The 15,592-nt window shown below is 42.2% G+C and overlaps 1 long non-coding RNA gene across 11 annotated transcripts in view; it reads right to left on the bottom strand.

Moving 5' to 3' along the window:
* The window catches only part of LOC132535802 (uncharacterized), a 156,088-nt gene that overhangs the window by 100,867 nt on the left and 39,629 nt on the right, over positions 1-15,592 (bottom strand). For all 11 annotated transcript variants that reach the window (XR_009547517.1, XR_009547518.1, XR_009547519.1 and 8 more), the window contains exon 3: positions 4,768-4,972. This is a non-coding gene — a long non-coding RNA (uncharacterized LOC132535802). The remainder of the gene's footprint in view (positions 1-4,767; positions 4,973-15,592) is intronic.

The following is a 15,592-nucleotide window of genomic DNA, read 5'->3' as shown; positions in this document are numbered from 1 at the left end:
AGAGTGGATGAATCGCTGTACCTGTCATCAAAATTATAGTACAGGGAGTCCGGCGGAAGCGCAGTGGGTTAAGTGCAGGTGGTGCAAAACGCAAGGACCTGCATAAGACACACACTCCCCCCCCCCCCCCCCCCCCCGTTCGAGCCCCCGGCTCCCCACTTGCAGTGGAGCTGCTTCACAAGAGATGAAGCAGGTCTGCAGGTGTCTTTCTCTCCCCGTCTTCCCCTCCTCTCTCCATTTCTCTCTGTCCTATCAAGGACGATTATATACTCCATGGAGCACTACTGTGCAATAAAAGTCATGTCCTTTGCAGGAAAACATATGTAATAAGAGGTGAGTATATACACAGAAATAAGTATGGAGATGAAAGACAATTGCTAAATAATTTTGCTCATGTGGAATCTAAAGGAATAAAGCAAATGAACTTGCATATATGTGTGTGTATTTGTCTTAAAGACTTTGTGAAAACTATAGTGGTTAACCTTGGGGGTAGGCATACAGAACTTTGGCAGGTGCAGTGTAGAACTAACATTTGGGGAGTTGGGCGGTAGTGCAGCAGGTTGAGTGCACGTGGCGTAAAGCCCAAGGAGCAGCATAAGGATCCCCACATGCGGGGGAGTCTTTTCACAGGCGGTGAAGCAGGTCTGCAGGTGTCTATCTTTCTCTCCCCCTCCTCCCTCCATTTCTCTCTGTCCTATCTAACAACGATGACATCAATAACAACAACAATAACTACACCAACAATGAAAAACAAGGGCAACAAAAGGGAAAGTAAATAAATAAAATACCAATTCTTGGCTGTTCTCTGGGCTTTTTTTTTTTTGTCATTACAAAGGGTAGAGGGAAAAGCAACACAGAGGAATTTTCATACTTCTCTACAACAGTGCTGTCATGTGGGAGCTGTTAGAGTAAGAACTCCAGTATCTGCTGTCTGTCTCTAGAGTTGTCAGTAATAAAAGCTGGAAATGCTGTGTAGGACATTTAGAATGTTCTGGAGCTCATGCCAGTCACCAAATATCGACAATGCAGACTAAAAGCTATAGGAAGATCTATGAGCAAAGGTCACCCACCAAGGCTTCCAGGTGCCTAGAATTTCCAGGCTCAGATATCATGGGGGCCGTGGGGGTGTGGCCTCAGTAGCCGCCACAATATCCAGGAAGGAGCTGAAGCTCTGACAGCTTCTGATTTCTGGATCACAAGCCCCAGTACAGGAGTGAGGATGGCTAGTGAAGTGCCCGGATTCTCATCTCACAAGAAATATAGGACACAATTCTTCTTCTTCTAGCGTTTGCCCATAGGACACAATAATCAGATATAGTTCCCTTGCCTAGAGACCAAGCAGTTTCTCCAGCTCAGCATCTAATTCCGTCAGAAGCCAGAAGAATCACAGTTGTTCTTTCCTTTGACTCTACCATGATCATAGAGGTGTCCAGGTCCCTGTGCTTCAATAGACCTTGCTCTAAAAGAAAAGGATGCCAAAAAAGAATTCCCCATGGAGGCGCTTGCTCAATGAGAATTCAGGAACCTGTAGGCTTCCGTAGCCACCCAAACATGGCGCACAAAAGTTCAGAGAGTTGTTCGTGTGGTCTGGGTTACTGTTTCTAGAATTTCCAAGACCCTATATGACTTTTACCAAGATATCCAAATGTACATTTTTCTATTTCAGTGAATCTTGGCATTCTGTGTATGTCACCTGTCCATGACTTCACTCCCTTGTCATTCCTCCCTAGGAAGTAACGGTACAGGGCTAAAGCAATTGGTAAAAAGCGTCCACTTGATGGCAGTATTGTACCAGAAATAGCAAGTGCCAACACATTGCCCATCCTTATGAATACAAATATGAAATAGAAGTGAAAGAAATTAGGAAAACAGTCACACTAACCGTTGTATTATAAAACAATCAGGAACCTGAAATAAATTTAACAAAGGAAGTGGAACATTTGTATACCAAACCCTATAGTCATTGTTAAAAGAAATAGAAGAGACAAGGAAAAGGTATTCCTTCCTCATTGATTGCTAGAACCATCATCATTAGAAGGAGCATACTCCCCAAAGCATTATACAGATTCAATGCAATTTTTATAAAAATTCCACTAATATTCATTAAGGGACTAAAACAAACGTGACTAAAACGTGTTTGGAAACACAAAAGTCCCCTAATTGCTAAAGCAATCCTGAGAAAAATAGAGTAGATGAATCAAAGTACCTGTCATCAAATTACAGTACAAAGTTATAGTAATTAAAATGGTATGGAATGGTACTGGGTCAAAGGTAGAAACACTGTTCTATACTTGCATTTTTTCACAGGAGGAAAACAGTGGAAGCAGATTAAATATCCATCAATATGTGAGTAGATAGAGAAGTTATACAATATATTCTCCATGAAGCACTACTGTACAATAAAACTAGTGATGTCTTATCTTTTGAAAGAAAATGGATGTAATAGGAAGTGATTATGTTTAGAAAAATAAGTAAGGAGGTGAAAGACCATTGAAAATGACTTTACTCGTATGTGGAATCTAGAGATTAATGCACACATGAATATATATATATATATATATATATATATATATATATATTGCTAAATTGTCTTCAAGACTGTGAAAACTATGGTTATTTAAAAAAATTTTTTTATATTTATTTTCCCTTTTTTGCCCTTATTTTTCATTGTTGCTGTAGTTATTGTTGTTATTGATGTCGTTGTTGTTAGGTCAGAGAGAAATGGAGAGGAGGGGAAGACAGAAAGGGGGAGAGAAAGATAGATACCTGCAGACTTGCTTCACCACCTGTGAAGAGACTCCCCTGCAGGTGGGGAGCCAGGGGCTCGAAGCAGGTTACTTAAGCCAGTCCTTGGGCTTTGCGCCACGTGCGCTTAACCCACTGTACTACCAACCGACTCCGAAAACTATGGTTCTTATCCTTGGGCATATATAACTTTGGTGAAGGGTTTCATTAATATTTTTTTTTACAATTTTTAAAAATATTTATTTATTCCCTTTTGTTGCCCTTGTTTTATTGTCGCAGTAATTATTGATGTTGTTGTTGGATAGGACAGAGAGAAATGGAGAAAGGAGGGGAAGACAGAGAGGGGGAGAGAAAGATAGACACCTGCAGACCTGCTTCACTTGTGAAACAACTCCCCTGCAGATGGGGAGTCAGGGTCTCAAACCGGGATCCTTACACCAGTCTCTAGGCTTTGAGCCACCTGCACTTAACCCGCTGCGCTACCGCCCAATTCCCTCATTTATCATTTTTAATGCTACTTTTTAAACTATTATTATTTACTGGAATGGTTGGAGAGAGAGAGAACACCATACCACTGATTTTGCTTAAGTGATGGTGGGTGAAAATGGGGATCTCAGGTTTTCAAGTCTGCAAATGTAAGAGTTCTACCTTGTAAGAATTCATAGGGGCTTCTAGGCTCCCCCCCCATTTAAAAAGGGTGGAGGTTAAGGCCATAAAGAGGAATTTTGATATTTCTATAACAACAGTGCCATCAAGCAGCAGATTTTTGGAGCAAAAGCTCCACTACTTGGTGTTTGCTCCTTGAGTTGTCAGTGATGAAAGTTGGAAATGCTGTATAGGACATTTAAAATATTCCGGAGCTCATGCTGGCCACCATATATCTAAAAGGTCAACTAAAAGCCATAGGAGGGCTATGAGTCAGGGTCTCCCACCAACATGTCCAGGATCCTGGAATTTCTGGGTTCAGATACTGTGTGGAGGTGCGGCCCCAGTTGCCACCATGATATCCAAGAAGGAGCCAAAACTTTGACAGTTTCAATCCCTGGATCACAGCCCTCAGTGCTAGAATGAGGAGGCCTAGTGAAATTGCCGGATTCTGATCTTACAGGAAGCATAGGCACAACAATCAGATATAGATCTGACCCAGAGATCAAGCTATTTATCCAGCTCAACATCTAAAGCCACCATAGGCCAGCAGAACCACAGTTGTTCTATTGTTTTGATTGTACCATGGTTAGAGGTGTCCAGGTCCCTGTATTCCTATAAGTCTTTTTTTTTAAGAAAGAAAGAGAGAAAGAAAGAAAGAAAGAAAGAAAGAAAGAAAGAAAGAAAGAAAGAAAGAAAGAAAAAAGCCTATGGAGGCACTTGCTCATTGAGAATTCAGGAACCTGTAGGCTTCCGTAGTTCTGCCCAAACATGGCAGCCTCCAGTGCACAGAGGCACAGGGAGTTGTGTGTGTGGTTTGGATTATTGTCTCTAGAAATTCCAAGGCCCTATATGACTTTTACCAAAATATCCACATGTACTTTAAAATTTTTTTTAGTGAATATTTACTTTCTGGGTAAAATGTCAGTTTTCCAGGACTTCATACTCTTGCCATTCTTCTTTGGGAAGTAATAGTGCAAGGCTAAAGGAATTAGCAAAAAGCATCCATTTGATGGCAGTATTGTACCAGAAATAGCAAGCAGCCCCATTCCCTACCCCCAATTCTTCAGCTCTTTGGGAACAAACACCACACATATATCCAACTTTGCTAACAGAAGATGGAACATATTATTGGCCCTGTTGGGTCATCTGTTCTAAAGACTGATAGTCTATTCTTAATATTCTTTAGTCACTCTAACAGATCTAGAGCCTCTGAATGTATCTCAGAGGCCCAAAAGTCTCCATATATCCATTATCCCAGGGTTAATATCTTCATAATCCAGTCAGTCAGAAAGGACACATGATACAGGCCTGTATAACTCGCATGATGGGTCTGTCATTTATACATACGAATTTTCTGGAAGTCTTGAGACTTACCTTTTGGTTTCATTATCAGCAGAGAGAGGAAAGATCCATACAGCAAAGGTAGTAGTATTTTTTTTTAATGGGTGTGGTACTCTGCCTTTAGGGGATCATGCTTGACAATCACAGAAGTCATCTTGGTTAACTCAGGGCAAAGTTTTGGCTTCTCATCAGTGAATTCATCTTCCTTTTATTTCATTTAGTTTGACCACTGTGTCATCTGCAATGAAAGCACAGAGTGATCTTTACTCAGTGTGACAATAGCACAGTGCTGCTAGCAGAGAGCTATGTTCATCAACCTGGAAGAGTTTACAAAAAATATTTACACAGTTCCAAGAAAATGTGAAACTTAAATTCCTACAAACTTGTGGGTGTAGATTCATAGATATATTTATTCCGTTGATGATTTTGTATATATATTCCTTCAGTCAACCAGCATGCCTCAAAAGAACAGACATAACATTCCAGACTTTTCATGTTCCAACCCCATTTGAAGTGCTAGGATAGCTTCTTGTCTCCCCCGGTTCTTTCTGATTCACAGAAAGGTGGAGGGAGAGGCAATGCATAAGCTGGTGTGTGGCTCATATGGAGCAACAGTGCTATAGAGGAGAATATTATTAAGCATGGCCTCCAGTAATACTTGAGGGTCTTAACTTGTCTTGAGAGCTATAGAGTGTGGGTTGTGGGCATTCAGATGACTTATGGGTAGGACTAAGCCATCAGATAGCTCAATGTATCTGTAGAAAGAACATGAATTGCATAGAGATTGGGTGCCCACCACAAAGTCTCTGGTATGAAGGCTTTTAGACAGACAAGAAGAGGAGGTGTGACCTTAGCAGCTACCACGCTCTGTATTTTTTTCTTTCAAAGAGAAACTGATTTATAAAACTGAAAACTTCTCTGTGGAAAGGCAAGACAAAATGCCTTGAGTAGCCAGACCTAAAACAACTTTACAAGGGAAACAATTCCTTCCTTCCTTCCTTCCTTCCTTCCTTCCTTCCTTCCTTCCTTCCTTCCTTCTTTCCTTCCTTCCTTCCTTCCCTTCCCTTTCTTTCTTTCTCTATTTTTATTTTTGAGAGAACTGCAGAGAGAAAAAGACACAGAGAGAAACACCAGAGCACTGCTCAGCTCTGGCTTATGGTGGTGCGGGGGATTGAACCTGAGACTTTGGAGCCTCAGGCATGAGAATCTCTTTGCATAACCATTATGCTATCTACCCCCCCAACAATTACTTTCATAAAATGTACTTAACATAAAACACACTAACCATATTAATATAACACACTACACGTAGGACAGTGTTGATTTAGAAAACACAAAAATAGGATTAACTAAATATGATTTATATATCAGTTTAGAAAACACAAAAATATGATTACCACAAACTATTTCAAGTCACCATGTCTTTTTTTTCTTTTTAAATCACTAGGGACTTGCACACGTGACTCCACTGCTCCCAGACTGACTTTTTCCTGTGGTGCTGTGATGCACAAATATGAGCCCAAGCTTTGTGCATGGTAATGTGTATGTCCTACCCGATAACCAATTCCCAGCCCCATAACTATGTTTGGATATAAGAAATTGAATCCATGGGGCTGGGTGGTGGGCAGTGCACCTGGTTGAGTGCATGTTTCACAATGTGCAAGGACCAGGGTTAAAGCCCCCAGTCCCCACCTGCAAGGGGAAAGCTACACAAGTGGTGAAGCAGCGCTGCAGGTGTCTCTGTCTCTCTCTATCTCCCTCTTCCTCTCAATTTCTGGCTGCCTCTATCCAGTAAATAAATAAAGATAATAAAATAAAATAAAAAGGAACTGAATCTATCATTCCAAAAACCATGGACCACTATGCAGGAGCAAGGCCAAACAGTGGCATGAGTGTGTTTTTAGAAGCAAGGAAATGTCAGAACTGGAGTCCATGTTTGTATTTCTCATGCCAGCAACCAAATTATTATACCTATCATCCAGTATCTATATTTTACAATGGCAGCAGAAATCTATGTCAGCAATGTCTTATAGTTGGTTTTTCCATGAGCAGAGAGACTGGTACTATGTCGCATCCAACCAGCCTGACCTGCTGAGGAAAGGGATGCACAGATGAATGCTACAACCCCTGGCCTGGGCTCTCTCATAGCAGCAGTCTGTACTCATAGTCAAACATGGCAGCCACCTGGTCCCTAGTTGTGCTTCCGGTGTCTGATCAGCCTGACATCTGGACTGGCTGGCTGACTTCTAGAGCTTCCACAGCTCAAATACTCTCAACTCATGATTCCTTCGTTCCTTCCCAGTACTCTGGTGGAGCTCTGAACCTTCTAGAAACACTGTTCATCATGCCTCTTTCACACCTCCACAAGAGTGACAGTGTGGAGGTCCAGTAATTAGCAAATATTATCCACTTGATGGCAGTATTGCTTTAGAAATGCCAAGGTGGCTTTTGTTAGCCAGTCACCCAAGTTTCTTCCTTCCATCTTTCACTGAGGAGAAAAATCTCTTAAGTAACCCATGTTCCTGTGCACACACACATACCTGCCACCCAGATATATAGGCACCTTACCACAGTTGGATACCAAAAAAGATATGTGGATTATGCAAAAGACTTTCTTCATGCCTGGAGCACAGTGGTTCCTGGTTCATCTCCAGCACTGTTATAAGCAAGGGCTGGCAGTGCTCTGATGAGGGGAGTAGTGGGGAGGACCCAGAAGAACTGGATGATTACTCTATACAGATGTTCCAAGGCCAGTAGAACTATTTTCTGTGAGAGACTCCAAATGCCAAGTATGTACTGGTAGAAAGTTTTTGGTTATGCAAAGAGACTGTTGTGCCTGAGGCTCCAAAATCCCAGGTTCAGTCCCCTGCACCACCATAAGCCAGAGCTGAGCAGTGCTCTGGTTAAAAAAAAAAAAAAAAAAAAGGGTGGTAGCACAGTGGGTTAAGCGCACATGGCGCTAAGCGCAAGGACTGGCTTAAAGATCCTGGTTTGAGGCCCCCAGCTCCCCACCTGCAGGGGGGTCACTTCACAGGCAGTGAAGCAGGTCTGCAGGTGTCTATCTTTCTCCCCCCTTTCTTCCCCTCCTCTATTTCTCTCTGTCCTATCCAACAACAACAGCAATGACAACAACAACAACAACAACAAACAAGGGCAACAAAATGGAAAAAATAGCCTCCAAGAGCAGTGGATTCATAGGGCAGGCACCAAGCTCCAGTGATAACCCTGGAGGAAAAAAGAGAGAGAGAGAGAGAGAGAGAGAGAGAGAGAGAGAGAGAGAGAGAGAGGAAGATTGTGGCATAAGCAATCAAGCAAAATGGACAACTCTCTATATGTCTCTTTGTTTCCAGAGAAGATATAAAGGATTTCCCACATAGGGAGAAGGTTCAGGCTCTGGTCTTAGTCACCTGGCATGCCCAAAATTAGTGTGGAAGCAACATGAGAAGCACTGTGCTTGGAACATCCACCAAGGAGTCCTGGATAACAAACCTTCTAGGCTTACAGACTGTGGTGGTGTGGACTCATTGGCAGTCATGTTCAGGAAGAAGAACTTTTCATGGCCTCTGGATCTCAAGCCCAACAATCATGGCCATATCTCTGGAATATCATATAGGTCAGCAATGGCAGCTGAACTCCTGTGCCCCAAGTCTTCATTTGATAAGCTGCACCATAGCCAAGAGAGACTTCAAGGGCCTGGGAATAGGTGGACAAACCAGTCTCCTATGCAGAGGAGACAAGAGTGTGAGGCCAAAGGTCCACAGCTGTTGGCCCAAGTTCCTTCAGAGCAGCATCCACGAATCCAACCCACATATGGGTCTCTACCTTGGGTTTCCTGTGCCAGACTGGCTAGACACCTGTGGCAAGTATCTAGACCAGAGCTTTTCTTTGGAGTTTACCAGATCCCAAATGGCCCTTCCCAGTTTTTCCTTTATAAGCCCCCTCCCTCTATTCCCAAGGGGGCTAAGCCCTAGGCCTTTATGCAAGGCTCTCCAGATACACTATCCATTGTTCATGAATTGCTTTTTTTTTTTTTTTTTTCTAACAAGGAAGTAATAGTTGAAGGTTCACCAGATTGAAAATATGTTCCACTTGATGGCAGTGTTGTTTTAGATATGGCCAGATGTCTCTTTTCAGTCCATTACTCATGCTTTCTCTCTCCTCCCTTTGCTGAAGAAAAAACACCGAGACGTATCTATTCTGGTTAACATGAAGTCGCCTTCCATTTTGACTAATCACAGACTGCATGTTCCAGTTGGATCCTGGATCCCATATGATCTCACCTCTGTAGGAACTCCTACAGAATGGACCAAAGAATGATAATGTCCCATTTGGTAAAACTGAATTTGAACTCATTCATAGTTAGGGAATTAGCACCTCAGGTTTGAATGAGACCTTACAGACATATTGAGTATGAGCAGAGATTGAGGTATCCCAGCTTCTGCTCCGTAGGCCACATTATCTTTAGGGCATCTTAATAGTTACCATGAGTCCATTCAAGTGAAAAAACTGAAGTTTTGAGCTCCTGGCTCCCCACCTGCAGGGGAGTTGACTCATAAGTGGTGAAGTAGGTCTGCAGGTGTCTTTCTCTCCCCCTCTGTCTTCCCTTCCTCGATTTCTCTCTGTCCTAACCAATAACAATGACAGCAATAACAACAACAATGACAAACAACTAGGGCAACAAAAGGGAAAAAAATGGCCTCTAGTAGCCTCTAGTAGTGGATTCCTAGTGCAGGCATCAAGCCCCAGCAATAACTCTGGAGGCAATAAAAAACAAAACAAAACAAAACAAAAAACCCTCAAGTAATCAAATAGAGATGGGCTTCAGTGTTCACAGACCCCAGCAGACGTGCCAGAAAGAGTTGAACGACACATGGTAAGACCATGGATAATGCCAAGAGGACCAAATCTTTTCCCACTGGGCTCTTGGTATTAATCATAGAAAGTGGCTGACACTAAGCAGTAGGGAGGGCAGTTGAATATGACCCCATAAATCTAAAAGTGTTCTTCCAGTTGGCTGAATATCAATATCCTGACAACTCCAATGACAAACACTCAAGTAGGCATAGGATCCTGGAAACTCATGAGGATTACAATTTAAGACCATCTGGGTACCACAGGAGATGCCTTTTACTTTCTGAGGAATCTGAGAATGTGATGTGGAAGCATTATAAATGTCAAATGACATCACAGCTTCCATTTACTCTGTTTTTCTATTTTTGGGGAGTGTTATGAGAGTCATTCTTTCCTTCATACAGTGGCTGAAGGAATATATTCAATGCCAAATGGTCTCACATGTATCCATGAAGAACTAAGTCATTACTATCTCTGCAACTCCAAATCAGCCAGCTCCTCCCAACTGGAAATGAAAAGAGTGACATGACATTGCCTTTTCTCCTTTTTTCTGAGCTTACATTTGTCTTTCTATAATTCTACAGCTGCTGCATTTGCAGGCACCGGCAAAAATTCAAGCACACTAAGGTGAACTAGTAAAAGCTTCTGTGTTCATTCTTGTGGGTTAGATGGTTGTTCACGCAGATCCTTATTTCTAGTTCCACAATCAGGATCTGGAATGAGAGCCTTTCTCACCAGGACTGAAAATTCCAAATTATTACATGATTATCTGTAATAATAGCTGTGGGAGCCTTTCTTCCTTGAGATACACTAAAACATCACTGTCATTTGCCAATGATGAAACACATTCTGTTGGAAAAGGAGAAGGAATGAAATATATGGCACTCACCAGAGGATCAGTGTCTAGAAATGAGCGGTGTCCTCAATTTCCTTCCATTTCCTTTCTTTTCCATTCCTGTCTCTTCTGCAAGGAAAGAGATGTTCTTTGCTCAGTATGAGAACATACAAGGAAAACTGCCTAAAGGCCTTGGCTAGGCCTCTTCACTGCAGCAATCTCTTGTACTACCTAGACATGGTACCTGCAGGGTTCCTAGCTCTGTTTCATATGTACTGTTGACCAGGTACCTGTTTCAGTTGCCTGTCTTCTGGAGATTCAACAGCTTAATACAACTAAGCCAATGATTTCCCCACTCCTTCCCATTACCCTGGAGGGGATGGGGACTTCCCAGAGACACTGCTTTTGTTGCTGACTGTTCTTTGTCATTCCTCTGAAGAAAAGGACCTTGCGTATGCAGCAGATTGCAAATACATTTCCACATGATGACAGTATTGCATCAGAAATGCCTAACTGCCTTGTTGAGCCAAGTATGCTTGATTCTCTACTCCACACTTTGTTGAAACACACACACACACACACACACACACACACACACACACACACACACACACACACACCAATACATGTTCACCCTGCCTAACACAAGGTGGCTCTATTTTGATCACTTTTGGGGTGCAGACTCTAAAATCTGATGCCCCATCCACACATGGCTTCATTTCTGGAAGGATTTCAGACTCTCTTTGAAGGAAATACTCTGAGACTTGACTCCGTCATCTCATAGGAAGAGATTATTTTGCTGAAACAGAAAAAGTAAACCCCTCACCCACACAGGAATTGATGGAATTGTTCTCCACCTACATCAAACATCTTCAACCAGAACTGAAACAATACTGACACCCACGCCAGAAAGGACATTTCCAGCTAGAATTGGGTCATAAAACTTGGGAAAATATAAACTTCCAGGGACCTCCAGGCTAAAAACAAACAAGTCCTGGACAATATAAAAATGACCCCAGCCTACCCTGGGGTGGCTCTTCACTCTTGATGCCCTAACGGACACACAGAGAGTTCGCCACTCTTGACTCTTCTTATCTGATTAAAAGTTTTTCTTTATCTTGTCTCCTGACTCTGCTTGACTTATTTTATGCCTCTATAACTCTAACACTTTACTGTCACACAAACCCAACACTCTTCATTAGTAAAAAGTAACAACGTCCCATCATGGTACTCTAACACTGGATATGAACCCATCTATAACTCTATAGTTAGCATTTTAGGTTTGTGTGAGACGTCATAAACACACTAGAGTGTGTGCAGGCTCAATGGTCCATGGGGTTCTTGCTCTGTTGGATTCATGCTCCACTGGTCAGTCACACTGGAGAATCTAACAAGTCACCATAAGTCAATTAATCTCAAGTAGCACAATGGAGAAGGGGTTCTGTGCTGACAATCAGTAGGAGGGTGTAAAGAAGTTGAACTAGGGGAGCCAGGTGGTGGCCTAGCAGGTTAAGCGCACATGGCGCAAAGCATATGGACTGGCATCAGGATCTTGGTCTGAGCCCCCAGCTCCCCACCTGCAGGGGGTTCGCTTCACAGGCTGTGAAGCAGGTCTGCAAGTGTCTATCTTTCTCTCCCCACTGTCTTCCCCTCCTTTCTCCATTTCTCTCTGTTGATCCAACAACAATGACAATAACAACAACAACAACGACAAACAAGGGCAACAAAAGGGAAAAAAGGTTAAAAAAAGTTTTTTAAAAAAGAAGTTAAGGGAGTCAGGCGGTAGTACAGCGGGTGGTGTAGAGCCCAAGGACTCGAGTAAGGATCCTGGTTCGAGCCCCTCCCCCTAGCTCCCCACCTGCAGGGGAGTTGCTTCACAGGTGGTGAAGCAGGTCTGCAGGTGTCTGTCTATCTTTCTCTCCCCCTGTCTTCTCCTCCTCTCTTCATCTCACTCTGTCCTATCCAACAACAACGACATTAATAACTACAACAACAATATAACAACAAGGGCAACACAAGAGAAAATAAAGATAAAAAAATAAGTTAAACAAAACAAGGGCAACAAAAGGGAATAAATAAATAAATAATTTTTTAAAAATTTTATTTATTTCCTTTTTGTTGCCCTTGTTTTTATTGTTGTAGTTACTGTTGTTGATGTCGTCATTGTTGGATAGGACAGAGAGAAACGGAGAGAGGAGGGGAAGACAGAGAGGAGGAGAGAAAGATAGACACCTGCAGACCTGCTTCACCGCCTGTGAAGCGACTCCCCTGCAGGTCGGGAGCCGGGAGCTCGAACCAGGATCCTCATGCTGGTCCTTGTGCTTTGCAACACATGCACTTAACCCGCTGCGCTACCGCCTGACTCCCAAATAAATATTTTTTTAAAAAGAAGTTAAACTAGTACTTGAAGTCCAAATTTTCTAAGATATTTAAAAAGTATCCTTGCTACAAGATTAGCATTTCTATATACAGATAATGAAATAGAAGAGAAAATAATTAAGAAAATAATTCTACTTACAAGTGCATCTGAAAATAATCAGGAAACTTGGAATATATTTAACAGAAAAAGTGAAACATTTGTACACCTAACCCTACCATCTTTGTTAAAAGAAATACAAGACACAGGAAAGGGAAAGGTATTTTTTTCTTCATGGATGGGTGGAATCAACATCATCAAAATAATGATCTGCCCAAAGTATTATACAAATTCAATACAATTTTTATTTAAAAATCCAGTGACATTTTTTTTTCTGCCTCCAGGGTTATTGCTGGGGCTTGGTGCCTGCACTATGAATCTACTGCTCCTGGAGGCCATCCCCCCCCCCCATTTTGTTGCCTTTGTTGTTATTGTTGCTACTGATGTTGTTGGATAGGACAGAGAGAAATGGAGAGAGGAGGGGAGACAGAGATGGGGAGAGAGAGACAGACACCTGCAGACCTGCTTCACCGCTTGTGAAGTGACCACTCTGCAGGTGAGGAGCCGGGGGCTGGAACTGGGATCCTTACATCCTTGCGCTAAAACTCTACATCAACAAAATAGGAAAGGTCAGGTGTTGGAGAGGTTGGGGAGAAAAAAGGAACTCTGTTATATTGGTGGGAATACGAACTGGTGCAGCTCCACGGGAAGACGGTATGGAGAATCCTTAACAGAAAAAAAAAAAAAGGAAATAACTTGTGAACAATTAATACCACTTTAGGCATTTATCCAAAGGACATGCCAACCTAATTTGAAGAAACAAATGCACCACTATGTTCATAGCGTTAATGGTCATTGATAGATGACTGGCTAACGAAGTTCCCGGATATATACTTTGTGGAGCACTACTGTGCAATAAAAAATGATGGTGTTGTATCCTTTGGGATGTATGTATGGAAGTGGATATGGTTATATGCAGAGATCTAAGTGAAGAGGTGAAACCCGGTGGCTGTGGAATCTAGAAAATTGAAAAACAAAAACTTGCAATAAATAAATAAAGTCAGCTAAATTATCTCTAACACTTTGTGAAAACGATGGCGATTTTCCTTGGAGGGTGGGGGCACAGAAATTTGGTCGAGGGTGAGGTGTGGAACCATACATCTGTTATCTTACAATCTTGTAAACCACTATTATAAACCAGTAATATTTTAAAAAGTCTTTTATTGCCTTTATTTATTTGATAGAGATGGTCAGATATCGAGAGGGAAGGGGGAGACAGAGAGGAAGAGAGACAGAGAGACATCTGCAACCCTGTTTCACCAGTCCTGAAGCTTCCCCCTGCAGGTGGGGACTGGGGGCTTGAACCCTGCTTCTTGCGGATTGTAATGTGCACTCAACCAGGTGCGCCACCACCCAGCCCCTAAACAAGTAATATTTTTTTGAATTATTTATTTACTAGGAAAAAGTGGAGAGAGAGAGAGAGAGAGAGATAGCAAGTGCCAGATCATTACTTTAGAATGTCTAAATGGGAATCTCTGCTTGAAGTCTTCAAGTCCAGAATTCCACCACCATTCCAATTCCTGGCTGCTATAAGGGCATTTTTTGATCTACAAAGGGTGGAGGGAGTGGCCACACACAGGAGATTTTTGGCATTTCTAGAACAACAGTGCCATTAAGTGGGTGCTTTTGGAGTAACAATTTTATTATTTGCTGTCTGTCCCTTGAGTTGTCAGTGATGAGAGCTGGAAATGCTGTGTAAGATACTCAAGAGTTCTAGAGGTCGTACCAGTCACCATACATCTACAAGATAGATTAAAATCCAAAGAAGGAACTATGAGCCAGGGTCTCCCACTAAAAAGTCCAGGATGCTAGAATTTCTGGGCTCAGAGAACATGGGAGTGTGGCCTCAGTAGCCGCCATGATACCCAGGAAGGAGCTGAAGCTCTGATAGCTTCTGATGCCTGGATAGCCCTCAGTGTAGTAATGAGTGGAGCTAGTGAAGCCCCCTGGCTACTCAGGCTCATAAGAGGCACAAGACTCAACAATCAGATACAGGGTCTGGTCCAGAGACCAAATTGTTTATCCAGCTCAACATCTACATCCACCAAAAGCTAGCAGAATCACAGTTCTACAGTTGAGTCTACCATAATCAGTTATAGGTTCCTGAGCTACTATAAGCCTTGCTTCAAGGGAAAAGGATGAAGAAGAAAAAGAAGCCTACACTTATAGAGGGGGCGCTGGAACCTTCAGGCTTCCGTAGCCCCGTCCACATATGGTAGCCTCCAGCATACAAGGTCCAAGGAATTCTGTTTGTGTTCTAGCTTCCCGTATCTAGAACTTCCAAGGCTTTGTATGGCTTAAACCAAAATTTCCCCACTGTATATACATATTTTTTTCTATTTTAGTTAGTTCTTGACTTTCGAGATAAAATGTCACTTGTCAACAACTTCATCTTGGTACTCCTACCCGGAAGTGACAGTGCAGGGCTTAAAGAATTGGCAAAAAGCATCCGCTTGATGGCAGTATTATACCAGAAATAGCAAGCGGCCAACTTTCTGTAAATCCTTATATAATACAAATCTTAAGTAGAAGAGAAAGAAATTAAGAAAGCGATTCTACTAACAACTGCATATAAGGAACCTTGGAATAAATTTAACAAGGGCCAACAACTGTACTGTAGACTATTAAACCTCCAATAAAATGACAAAAAAAAGAAAAAAATTAACAAGGGAAGTGGAACATTCGTATACTGAACC

Source organism: Erinaceus europaeus, chromosome X (assembly GCF_950295315.1).
Source record: "Erinaceus europaeus chromosome X, mEriEur2.1, whole genome shotgun sequence".
In the NCBI taxonomy this organism is placed as follows: Eukaryota; Metazoa; Chordata; class Mammalia; order Eulipotyphla; family Erinaceidae; genus Erinaceus; species Erinaceus europaeus.
Note: the sequence above shows the minus strand (reverse complement) of the source record. Positions and strands in the feature narration are given on the sequence as shown.